Here is a 12,151-nt window from a genome sequence, read left to right as displayed (position 1 = left end):
CATCTACGGAGAGAGTTGAGCAATTCCAAAGCTTCAAAGTGGACCGTTATGCTCCATTGAGTGTTCTTAGAAGTGTAACTATCTGGTTTAGCTTTCCTACAACGTTTCGTTCGATAAACATGCGAATAGACCAAGTTATGTTTCAAATATCACGAAAACGAGAAAAGCACGTCTATGGAGAGAGTTGAGCAATTCCAAAGCATCAAAGTGGACCATTGTACTCCATTGAGTGTTCTTAGAAGTCTAACTTGCTAGTTTAGCTTTTGTATAACGTTTCGTTACATAAAGATGCGAATAGACCAAGTTATCTTTCAAATTGCACAAAAACGTGAAAAGCACGTCTATGGAGAGAGTTGAGCAATTCCAAAGCTTCAGAGTGGACGCTATACTCCATTGAGTGTTCTTGGAAGTGTAACTAGCTGGTTTAGCTTTCCTACAACGTTTCGTTAGATAAAGATGCGAATAGACCAAGTTATGTTTCAAATTGCACGAAAACGAGAATAGCACGTCTATGGAGAGAGTTGAGCAATTCCAAAGCATCAAAGTGGACCATTGTACTCCATTGAGTGTTCTTTGAAGTCTACCTTGCTAGTTTAGCTGTCGTGTAACGTTTCGTTACATAAAGATGCGAATAGACCAAGTTATCTTTCAAATTGCACAAGAACGTGAAAGGCACATCTACGGAGAGAGTTGAGCAATTCCAAAGCTTCAAAGTGGACCGTTATGCTCCATTGAGTGTTCTTAGAAGTGTAACTAGCTGGTTTAGCTTTCCTACAACGTTTTGTTAGATAAAGATGCGAATAGACCAAGTTATGTTTCAAATTGCACGAAAACGAGAAAAGCACGTCTATGGAGAGAGTTGAGCAATTCCAAAGCATCGAAGTGGACCATTGTACTCCATTGAGTGTTCTTTGAAGTCTACCTTGCTATTTTAGCTTTCTTATAACGTTTCGTTACATAAAGATGCGAATTGACCAAGTTATCTTTCAAATTGCACAAAAACGTTAGAAGCACGTCTATGGAGACAGTTGAGCAATTCCAAAGCTTCACAATGGACCGTTGCACTCCATTTATTGTTCTTAGAAGTCTAACTTCGTAATTTAGCTTCCGTACAAGGTTTCAATGGATAAAGAAGCGAATAGACCGAGTTATGTTTTAAATTGCACAAAAACGTGAAAAACACGTCTATGGATATAGTTGTGCAATTCCAAAACTTCAAAGTGGACCTTTGTATTCCATTTATTGTTCTAAGAAGTCTAACTTGCTAATTTAGCTTTCGTACAAAGTTTCATTTGATAAAGAAGCGAATAGACCGAGTTATGTTTCAAATTGCACAAAAACGTGAAAAGCACGTCTATGGAGAGAGTTGAGCAATTCCAAAGCTTCAAAGTGGACCGTTGTACTCCATTTATTGCCCTTAGAAGTCTAACTTGCTAATTTAGCTTTCGTACAAGGTTTCAATGGATAAAGAAGCGAATAAACCGAGTTATGTTTCAAATTGCACAAAAACGTGAGAAGCACGTCCATGGAGAGAGTTCAGCAATTCCAAAGCTTCAAAATGGACCATTGTACTCCATTTAGTGTTCTTAGAAGTATAACTTGCTATTTTAGCTTTGCTATGACGTTTCGTTAGATAAAGATGCGAATACACCAAGTTATCTTTCAAATTGCACAAGAACGTGAAAGCACAACTACGGAGAGAGTTGAGCAATTCCAAAGCTTCAAATTGGACCGTTATGCTCCATTGAGTGTTCTTAGAAGTGTAACTAGCTGGTTTAGCTTTCCTACAACGTTTTGTTAGATAAAGATGCGAATAGACCAAGTTATGTTTCAAATTGCACGAAAACGAGAAAAGCACGTCTATGGAGAGAGTTGAGCAATTCCAAAGCATCAAAGTGGACCATTGTTCTCCATTGAGTGTTCTTTGAAGTCGACCTTGCTAGTTTAGCTTTCGTATAACGTTTCGTTACATAAAGATGCGAATAGACCAAGTTATCTTTCAAATTGCACAAAAACGTGAAAAGCACGTCTATGGAGATAGTTGAGCAATTCCAAAGCTTCAAAGTGGACCGTTGCACTCCATTTATTGTTCTTAGAAGTCTAAGTTCGTAATTTAGCTTCCGTACAAGGTTTCAATGGATAAAGAAGCGAATAGACCGAGTTATGTTTCAAATTGCACAAAAACGTGAAAAGCACGTCTATGGATGGAGTTGAGCAATTCCAAAACTTCAAAGTGGACCTTTGTGCACCATTTATTTTTCTAAGAAGTCTAACTTGCTAATTTAGCTTTCGTACAAGGTTTCATTGGATAAAGAAGCGAATAGACCGAGTTACGTTTCAAATTGCACAAAAACGTGAAAAGCACGTCTATGGAGAGAGTTGAGCAATTCCAAAGCTTCAAAGTGGACCGTTGTATTCCATTTATTGCCCTTAGAAGTCTAACTTGCTAATTTAGCTTTCGTACAAGGTTTCAATGGATAAAGAAGCGAATAGACCGAGTTATGTTTCAAATTGCACAAAAACGTGAAAAGCACGTCTATGGAGAGAGTTCAGCAATTCCAAAGCTTCAAAATGGACCGTTGTACTCCATTGACTGTTCTTAGAAGTCTAACTTGCTAGTTTAGCTTTCCTATGACGTTTCGTTAGATAAAGATGCGAATAGACCAAGTTATCTTTCAAATTGCACAAGAACGTGAAAAGCACATCCACGGAGAGAGTTGAGCAATTCCAAAGCTTCAAAGTGGACCGTTATGCTCCATTGAGTGTTCTTAGAAGTGTAACTATCTGGTTTAGCTTTCCTACAACGTTTCGTTCGATAAACATGCGAATAGACCAAGTTATGTTTCAAATTTCACGAAAACGAGAAAAGCACGTCTATGGAGAGAGTTTAGCAATTCCAAAGCATCAAAGTGGACCATTGTACTCCATTGAGTGTTCTTAGAAGTCTAACTTGCTAGTTTAGCTTTCGTATAACGTTTCGTTACATAAAGATGCGAATGGACCAAGTTATCTTTCAAATTGCACAAAAACGTGAAAAGCACGTCTATGGAGAGAGTTGAGCAATTCCAAAGCTTCAAAGTGGACGCTATACTCCATTGAGTGTTCTTAGAAGTGTAACTAGCTGGTTTAGCTTTCGTACAATGTTTCGTTAGATAAAGATGTGAAAAGACGAAGTTATGTTTCAAATTGCACAACAACGAGAAAAGCACGGCTATGGAGAGAGTTGAGCAATTCCATAGGGTCAAAGTGGACCGTTGCACTCCATTTATCGTTCTTAGAAGTCTAACTTCGTAATTTAACTTTCGTACAAGGTTTCAATGGATAAAGAAGTGAATAGACCGAGTTATGTTTCAAATTGCATAAAAACGTGAAAAACACGTCTATGGAGAGAGTTGAGCAATTCCAAAACTTCAAAGTGGACCTTTGTACTCCATTTATTTTTCTAAGAAGTCTAACTTGCTAATTTTGCTTTCGTACAAGGCTTCATTGGATAAAGAAGCGAATAGACCGAGTTATGTTTCAAATTGCACAAAAACGTAAAAAGCACGTCTATGGAGAGAGTTGAGCAATTCCAAAGCTTCAAAGTGGACCATTGTACTCCATTTATTGCCCTTAGAAGTCTAACTTGCTAATTTAGCTTTCATACAAGGTTTCAATGGATAAAGAAGCGAATAGACCGAGTTATGTTTGAAATTGCACAAAAAGTGAAAAGCGCGTCTATGGAGAGAGTTCAGCAATTCCAAAGCTTCAAAATGGACCGTTGTACTCCATTGAGTGTTCTTAGAAGTCTAACTTGCTAGTTTAGCTTTCGTATAAAGTTTCGTTACATAAAGATGCGAATAGACCAAGTTATCTTTCAAATTGCACAAAAACGTGAAAAGCACGTCTATGGAGAGAGTTGAGCAATTCCAAAGCTTCAGAGTGGACGCTATACTCCATTGAGTGTTCTTAGAAGTGTAACTATCTGGTTTAGCTTTCCTACAACGTTTCGTTCGATAAAGATGCGAATAGACCAAGTTATGTTTCAAACATCACGAAAACGAGAAAAGCACGTCTATGGAGAGAGTTGAGCAATTCCAAAGCTTCAAAGTGGACGCTATACTCCATTGAGTGTTCTTAGAAGTGTAACTAGCTGGTTTAGCTTTCGTACAATGTTTCGTTAGATAAAGATGTGAAAAGACGAAGTTATGTTTCAAATTGCACAACAACGAGAAAAGCACGGCTATGGAGAGAGTTGAGCAATTCCATAGGGTCAAAGTGGACCGTTGCACTCCATTTATCGTTCTTAGAAGTCTAACTTCGTAATTTAACTTTCGTACAAGGTTTCAATGGATAAAGAAGTGAATAGACCGAGTTATGTTTCAAATTGCATAAAAACGTGAAAAACACGTCTATGGAGAGAGTTGAGCAATTCCAAAACTTCAAAGTGGACCTTTGTACTCCATTTATTTTTCTAAGAAGTCTAACTTGCTAATTTAGCTTTCGTACAAGGCTTCATTGGATAAAGAAGCGAATAGACCGAGTTATGTTTCAAATTGCACAAAAACGTAAAAAGCACGTCTATGGAGAGAGTTGAGCAATTCCAAAGCTTCAAAGTGGACCATTGTACTCCATTTATTGCCCTTAGAAGTCTAACTTGCTAATTTAGCTTTCATACAAGGTTTCAATGGATAAAGAAGCGAATAGACCGAGTTATGTTTGAAATTGCACAAAAAGTGAAAAGCGCGTCTATGGAGAGAGTTCAGCAATTCCAAAGCTTCAAAATGGACCGTTGTACTCCATTGAGTGTTCTTAGAAGTCTAACTTGCTAGTTTAGCTTTCGTATAAAGTTTCGTTACATAAAGATGCGAATAGACCAAGTTATCTTTCAAATTGCACAAAAACGTGAAAAGCACGTCTATGGAGAGAGTTGAGCAATTCCAAAGCTTCAGAGTGGACGCTATACTCCATTGAGTGTTCTTAGAAGTGTAACTATCTGGTTTAGCTTTCCTACAACGTTTCGTTCGATAAAGATGCGAATAGACCAAGTTATGTTTCAAACATCACGAAAACGAGAAAAGCACGTCTATGGAGAGAGTTGAGCAATTCCAAAGCATCAAAGTGGACCATTGTACTCCATTGAGTGTTCTTAGAAGTCTAACTTGCTAGTTTAGCTTTCGTATAAAGTTTCGTTACATAAAGATGCGAATAGACCAAGTTATCTTTCAAATTGCACAAAAACGTGAAAAGCACGTCTATGGAGAGAGTTGAGCAATTCCAAAGCTTCAGAGTGGACGCTATACTCCATTGAGTGTTCTTAGAAGTGTAACTAGCTGGTTTAGCTTTCCTACAACGTTTCGTTAGATAAAGATGTGAATAGACCAAGTTATGTTTCAAATTGCACGAAAACGAGAATAGCACGTCTATGGAGAGAGTTGAGCAATTCCAAAGCATCAAAGTGGACCATTGTACTCCATTGAGTGTTCTTTGAAGTCTACCTTGCTAGTTTAGCTTTCGTGTAATGTTTCGTTACATAAAGATGCGAATAGACCAAGTTATCTTTCAAATTGCACAAAAACGTGAAAAGCACGTCTATGGAGACAGTTGAGCAATTCCAAAGCTTCAAAGTGGACCGTTGCACTCCATTTATTGTTCTTAGAAGTCTAACTTCGTAATTTAGCTTCCGTACAAGGTTTCAATGGATAAAGAAGCGAATAGACCGAGTTATGTTTCAAATTGCACAAGAACGTGAAAAGCACGTCTATGGATGGAGTTGAGCAATTCCAAAACTTCAAAGTGGACCTTTGTACTCCATTTATTTTTCTAAGAAGTCTAACTTGCTAATTTAGCTTTCGACAAGGTTTCATTGGATAAAGAAGCGAATAGACCGAGTTACGTTTCAAATTGCCCAAAAACTTGAAAAGCACGTCTATGGAGAGAGTTGAGCAATTCCAAAGCTTCAAAATGGATCGTTGTACTCCATTGAGTGTTCTTAGAAGTCTAACTTGCTAGTTTAGCTTTCCTATGACGTTTCGTTAGATAAAGATGCGAATAGACCAAGTTATCTTTCAAATTGCACAAGAACGTGAAAAGCACATCTACGGAGAGAGTTGAGCAATTCCAAAGCTTCAAATTGGACCGTTATGCTCCATTGAGTGTTCTTAGAAGTGTAACTATCTGGTTTAGCTTTCCTACAACGTTTCGTTCGATAAACATGCGAATAGACCAAGTTATGTTTCAAATATCACGAAAACGAGAAAAGCACGTCTATGGAGAGAGTTTAGCAATTCCAAAGCATCAAAGTGGACCATTGTACTCCATTGAGTGTTCTTAGAAGTCTAACTTGCTAGTTTAGCTTTTGTATAACGTTTCGTTACATAAAGATGCGAATAGACCAAGTTATCTTTCAAATTGCACAAAAACGTGAAAAGAACGTCTATGGAGAGAGTTAAGCAATTCCAAAGCTTCAAAGTGGACGCTATACTCCATTGAGTGTTCTTAGAAGTGTAACTAGCTGGTTTAGCTTTCGTACAATGTTTCGTTAGATAAAGATGCGAAAAGACGAAGTTATGTTTCAAATTGCACAACAACGAGAAAAGCATGGCTATGGAGACAGTTGAGCAATTCCAAAGAATCAAAATGGACCGTTGCACTCCATTTATTGTTCTTAGAAGTCAAACTTCGTAATTTAGCTTTCGTAGAAGGTTTCAATGGATAAAGAAGCGAATAGACCGAGTTATGTTTCAAATTGCACAAAAACATGAAAAACACATCTATGGAGAGAGTTGAGCAATTCCGAAGCTTCAAAGTGGACCGTTGTACTCCATTTATTTCCCTTAGAAGTCTAACTTGCTAATTTAGCTTTCGTACAAGGTTTCAATGGATAAAGAAGCGAATAGACCGAGTTATGTTTCAAATTGCACAAAAACATGAAAAGCACGTCTATGGAGAGAGTTCAGCAATTCCAAAGCTTCAAAATGGACCATTGTACTCCATTGAGTGTTCTTACAAGTCTAACTTGCTAGTTTAGCTTTCCTATGACGTTTCGTTAGATAAAGATGCGAATAGACCAAGTTATCTTTCAAATTGCACAAGAACGTGAAAAGCACATCTACGGAGAGAGTTGAGCAATTCCAAAGCTTCAACGTGGACCGTTATGCTCCATTGAGTGTTCTTAGAAGTGTAACTAGCTGGTTTAGCTTTCCTACAACGTTTTGTTAGATAAAGATGCGAATAGACCAAGTTATGTTTCAAATTGCACGAAAACGAGAAAAGCACGTCTATGGAGAGAGTTGAGCAATTCCAAAGCATCGAAGTGGACCATTGTACTCCATTGAGTGTTCTTTGAAGTCTAACTTGCTATTTTAGCTTTCGTATAACGTTTCGTTACATAAAGATGCGAATTGACCAAGTTATCTTTCAAATTGCACAAAAACGTTAGAAGCACGTCTATGGAGACAGTTGAGCAATTCCAAAGCTTCAAAATGGACCGTTGCACTCCATTTATTGTTCTTAGAAGTCTAACTTCGTAATTTAGCTTCCGTACAAGGTTTCAATGGATAAAGAAGCGAATAGACCGAGTTATGTTTTAAATTGCACAAAAACGTGAAAAACACGTCAATGGATAGAGTTGTGCAATTCCAAAACTTCAAAGTGGACCTTTGTATTCCATTTATTGTTCTAAGAAGTCTAACTTGCTAATTTAGCTTTCGTACAAAGTTTCATTTGATAAACAAGCGAATAGACCGAGTTATGTTTCAAATTGCACAAAAACGTGAAAAGCACGTCTATGGAGAGAGTTGAGCAATTCCAAAGCTTCAAAGTGGACCGTTGTACTCCATTTATTGCCCTTAGAAGTCTAACTTGCTAATTTAGCTTTCGTACAAGGTTTCAATGGATAAAGAAGCGAATAAACCGAGTTATGTTTCAAATTGCACAAAAACGTGAGAAGCACGTCTATGGAGAGAGTTCAACAATTCCAAAGCTTCAAAATGGACCATTGTACTCCATTTAGTGTTCTTAGAAGTATAACTTGCTATTTTAGCTTTGCTATGACGTTTCGTTAGATAAAGATGCGAATACACCAAGTTATCTTTCAAATTGCACAAGAACGTGAAAGCACAACTACGGAGAGAGTTGAGCAATTCCAAAGCTTCATATTGGACCGTTATGCTCCATTGAGTGTTCTTAGAAGTGTAACTAGCTGGTTTAGCTTTCCTACAACGTTTTGTTAGATAAAGATGCGAATAGACCAAGTTATGTTTCAAATTGCATGAAAACGAGAAAAGCACGTCTATGGAGAGAGTTGAGCAATTCCAAAGCATCGAAGTGGACCATTGTACTCCATTGAGTGTTCTTTGAAGTCTACCTTGCTATTTTAGCTTTCGTATAACGTTTCGTTACATAAAGATGCGAATTGACCAAGTTATCTTTCAAATTGCACAAAAACGTTAGAAGCACGTCTATGGAGACAGTTGAGCAATTCCAAAGCTTCAAAATGGACCGTTGCACTCCATTTATTGTTCTTAGAAGTCTAACTTCGTAATTTAGCTTCCGTACAAGGTTTCAATGGATAAAGAAGCGAATAGACCGAGTTATGTTTTAAATTGCACAAAAACGTGAAAAACACGTCAATGGATAGAGTTGTGCAATTCCAAAACTTCAAAGTGGACCTTTGTATTCCATTTATTGTTCTAAGAAGTCTAACTTGCTAATTTAGCTTTCGTACAAAGTTTCATTTGATAAACAAGCGAATAGACCGAGTTATGTTTCAAATTGCACAAAAACGTGAAAAGCACGTCTATGGAGAGAGTTGAGCAATTCCAAAGCTTCAAAGTGGACCGTTGTACTCCATTTATTGCCCTTAGAAGTCTAACTTGCTAATTTAGCTTTCGTACAAGGTTTCAATGGATAAAGAAGCGAATAAACCGAGTTATGTTTCAAATTGCACAAAAACGTGAGAAGCACGTCTATGGAGAGAGTTCAACAATTCCAAAGCTTCAAAATGGACCATTGTACTCCATTTAGTGTTCTTAGAAGTATAACTTGCTATTTTAGCTTTGCTATGACGTTTCGTTAGATAAAGATGCGAATACACCAAGTTATCTTTCAAATTGCACAAGAACGTGAAAGCACAACTACGGAGAGAGTTGAGCAATTCCAAAGCTTCATATTGGACCGTTATGCTCCATTGAGTGTTCTTAGAAGTGTAACTAGCTGGTTTAGCTTTCCTACAACGTTTTGTTAGATAAAGATGCGAATAGACCAAGTTATGTTTCAAATTGCATGAAAACGAGAAAAGCACGTCTATGGAGAGAGTTGAGCAATTCCAAAGCATCGAAGTGGACCATTGTACTCCATTGAGTGTTCTTTGAAGTCTACCTTGCTATTTTAGCTTTCGTATAACGTTTCGTTACATAAAGATGCGAATTGACCAAGTTATCTTTCAAATTGCACAAAAACGTTAGAAGCACGTCTATGGAGACAGTTGAGCAATTCCAAAGCTTCAAAATGGACCGTTGCACTCCATTTATTGTTCTTAGAAGTCTAACTTCGTAATTTAGCTTCCGTACAAGGTTTCAATGGATAAAGAAGCGAATAGACCGAGTTATGTTTTAAATTGCACAAAAACGTGAAAAACACGTCAATGGATAGAGTTGTGCAATTCCAAAACTTCAAAGTGGACCTTTGTATTCCATTTATTGTTCTAAGAAGTCTAACTTGCTAATTTAGCTTTCGTACAAAGTTTCATTTGATAAACAAGCGAATAGACCGAGTTATGTTTCAAATTGCACAAAAACGTGAAAAGCACGTCTATGGAGAGAGTTGAGCAATTCCAAAGCTTCAAAGTGGACCGTTGTACTCCATTTATTGCCCTTAGAAGTCTAACTTGCTAATTTAGCTTTCGTACAAGGTTTCAATGGATAAAGAAGCGAATAAACCGAGTTATGTTTCAAATTGCACAAAAACGTGAGAAGCACGTCTATGGAGAGAGTTCAACAATTCCAAAGCTTCAAAATGGACCATTGTACTCCATTTAGTGTTCTTAGAAGTATAACTTGCTATTTTAGCTTTGCTATGACGTTTCGTTAGATAAAGATGCGAATACACCAAGTTATCTTTCAAATTGCACAAGAACGTGAAAGCACAACTACGGAGAGAGTTGAGCAATTCCAAAGCTTCATATTGGACCGTTATGCTCCATTGAGTGTTCTTAGAAGTGTAACTAGCTGGTTTAGCTTTCCTACAACGTTTTGTTAGATAAAGATGCGAATAGACCAAGTTATGTTTCAAATTGCATGAAAACGAGAAAAGCACGTCTATGGAGAGAGTTGAGCAATTCCAAAGCATCGAAGTGGACCATTGTACTCCATTGAGTGTTCTTTGAAGTCTACCTTGCTATTTTAGCTTTCGTATAACGTTTCGTTACATAAAGATGCGAATTGACCAAGTTATCTTTCAAATTGCACAAAAACGTTAGAAGCACGTCTATGGAGACAGTTGAGCAATTCCAAAGCTTCAAAATGGACCGTTGCACTCCATTTATTGTTCTTAGAAGTCTAACTTCGTAATTTAGCTTCCGTACAAGGTTTCAATGGATAAAGAAGCGAATAGACCGAGTTATGTTTTAAATTGCACAAAAACGTGAAAAACACGTCAATGGATAGAGTTGTGCAATTCCAAAACTTCAAAGTGGACCTTTGTATTCCATTTATTGTTCTAAGAAGTCTAACTTGCTAATTTAGCTTTCGTACAAAGTTTCATTTGATAAACAAGCGAATAGACCGAGTTATGTTTCAAATTGCACAAAAACGTGAAAAGCACGTCTATGGAGAGAGTTGAGCAATTCCAAAGCTTCAAAGTGGACCGTTGTACTCCATTTATTGCCCTTAGAAGTCTAACTTGCTAATTTAGCTTTCGTACAAGGTTTCAATGGATAAAGAAGCGAATAAACCGAGTTATGTTTCAAATTGCACAAAAACGTGAGAAGCACGTCTATGGAGAGAGTTCAGCAATTCCAAAGCTTCAAAATGGACCATTGTACTCCATTTAGTGTTCTTAGAAGTATAACTTGCTATTTTAGCTTTGCTATGACGTTTCGTTAGATAAAGATGCGAATACACCAAGTTATCTTTCAAATTGCACAAGAACGTGAAAGCACAACTACGGAGAGAGTTGAGCAATTCCAAAGCTTCAAATTGGACCGTTATGCTCCATTGAGTGTTCTTAGAAGTGTAACTAGATGGTTTAGCTTTCCTACAACGTTTCGTTAGATAAAGATGCGAATAGACCAAGTTATGTTTCAAATTGCACGAAAACGAGAAAAGCACGTCTATGGAGAGAGTTGAGCAATTCCAAAGCATCAAAGTGGACCATTGTTCTCCATTGAGTGTTCTTTGAAGTCTACCTTGCTAGTTTAGCTTTCGTATAACGTTTCGTTACATAAAGATGCGAATAGACCAAGTTATCTTTCAAATTGCACAAAAACGTGAAAAGCACGTCTATGGAGATAGTTGAGCAATTCCAAAGCTTCAAAGTGGACCGTTGCACTCCATTTATTGTTCTTAGAAGTCTAAGTTCGTAATTTAGCTTCCGTACAAGGTTTCAATGGATAAAGAAGGGAATAGACCGAGTTATGTTTCAAATTGCACAAAAACGTGAAAAGCACGTCTATGGATGGAGTTGAGCAATTCCAAAACTTCAAAGTGGACCTTTGTACACCATTTATTTTTCTAAGAAGTCTAACTTGCTAATTTAGCTTTCGTACAAGGTTTCATTGGATAAAGAAGCGAATAGACCGAGTTACGTTTCAAATTGCACAAAAACGTGAAAAGCACGTCTATGAAGAGAGTTGAGCAATTCCAAAGCATCAAAGTGGACCGTTGTATTCCATTTATTGCCCTTAGAAGTCTAACTTGCTAATTTAGCTTTCGTACAAGGTTTCAATGGATAAAGAAGCGAATAGACCGAGTTATGTTTCAAATTGCACAAAAACTTGAAAAGCACGTCTATGGAGAGAGTTCAGCAATTCCAAAGCTTCAAAATGGACCGTTGTACTCCATTGACTGTTCTTAGAAGTCTAACTTGCTAGTTTAGCTTTCCTATGACGTTTCGTTAGATAAAGATGCGAATAGACCAAGTTATCTTTCAAATTGCACAAGAACGTGAAAAG

This window comes from Tripterygium wilfordii, chromosome 21, assembly GCF_013401445.1.
Source record: "Tripterygium wilfordii isolate XIE 37 chromosome 21, ASM1340144v1, whole genome shotgun sequence".
Taxonomy (NCBI): domain Eukaryota; kingdom Viridiplantae; phylum Streptophyta; class Magnoliopsida; order Celastrales; family Celastraceae; genus Tripterygium; species Tripterygium wilfordii.
This window is presented reverse-complemented; position numbering follows the sequence as displayed.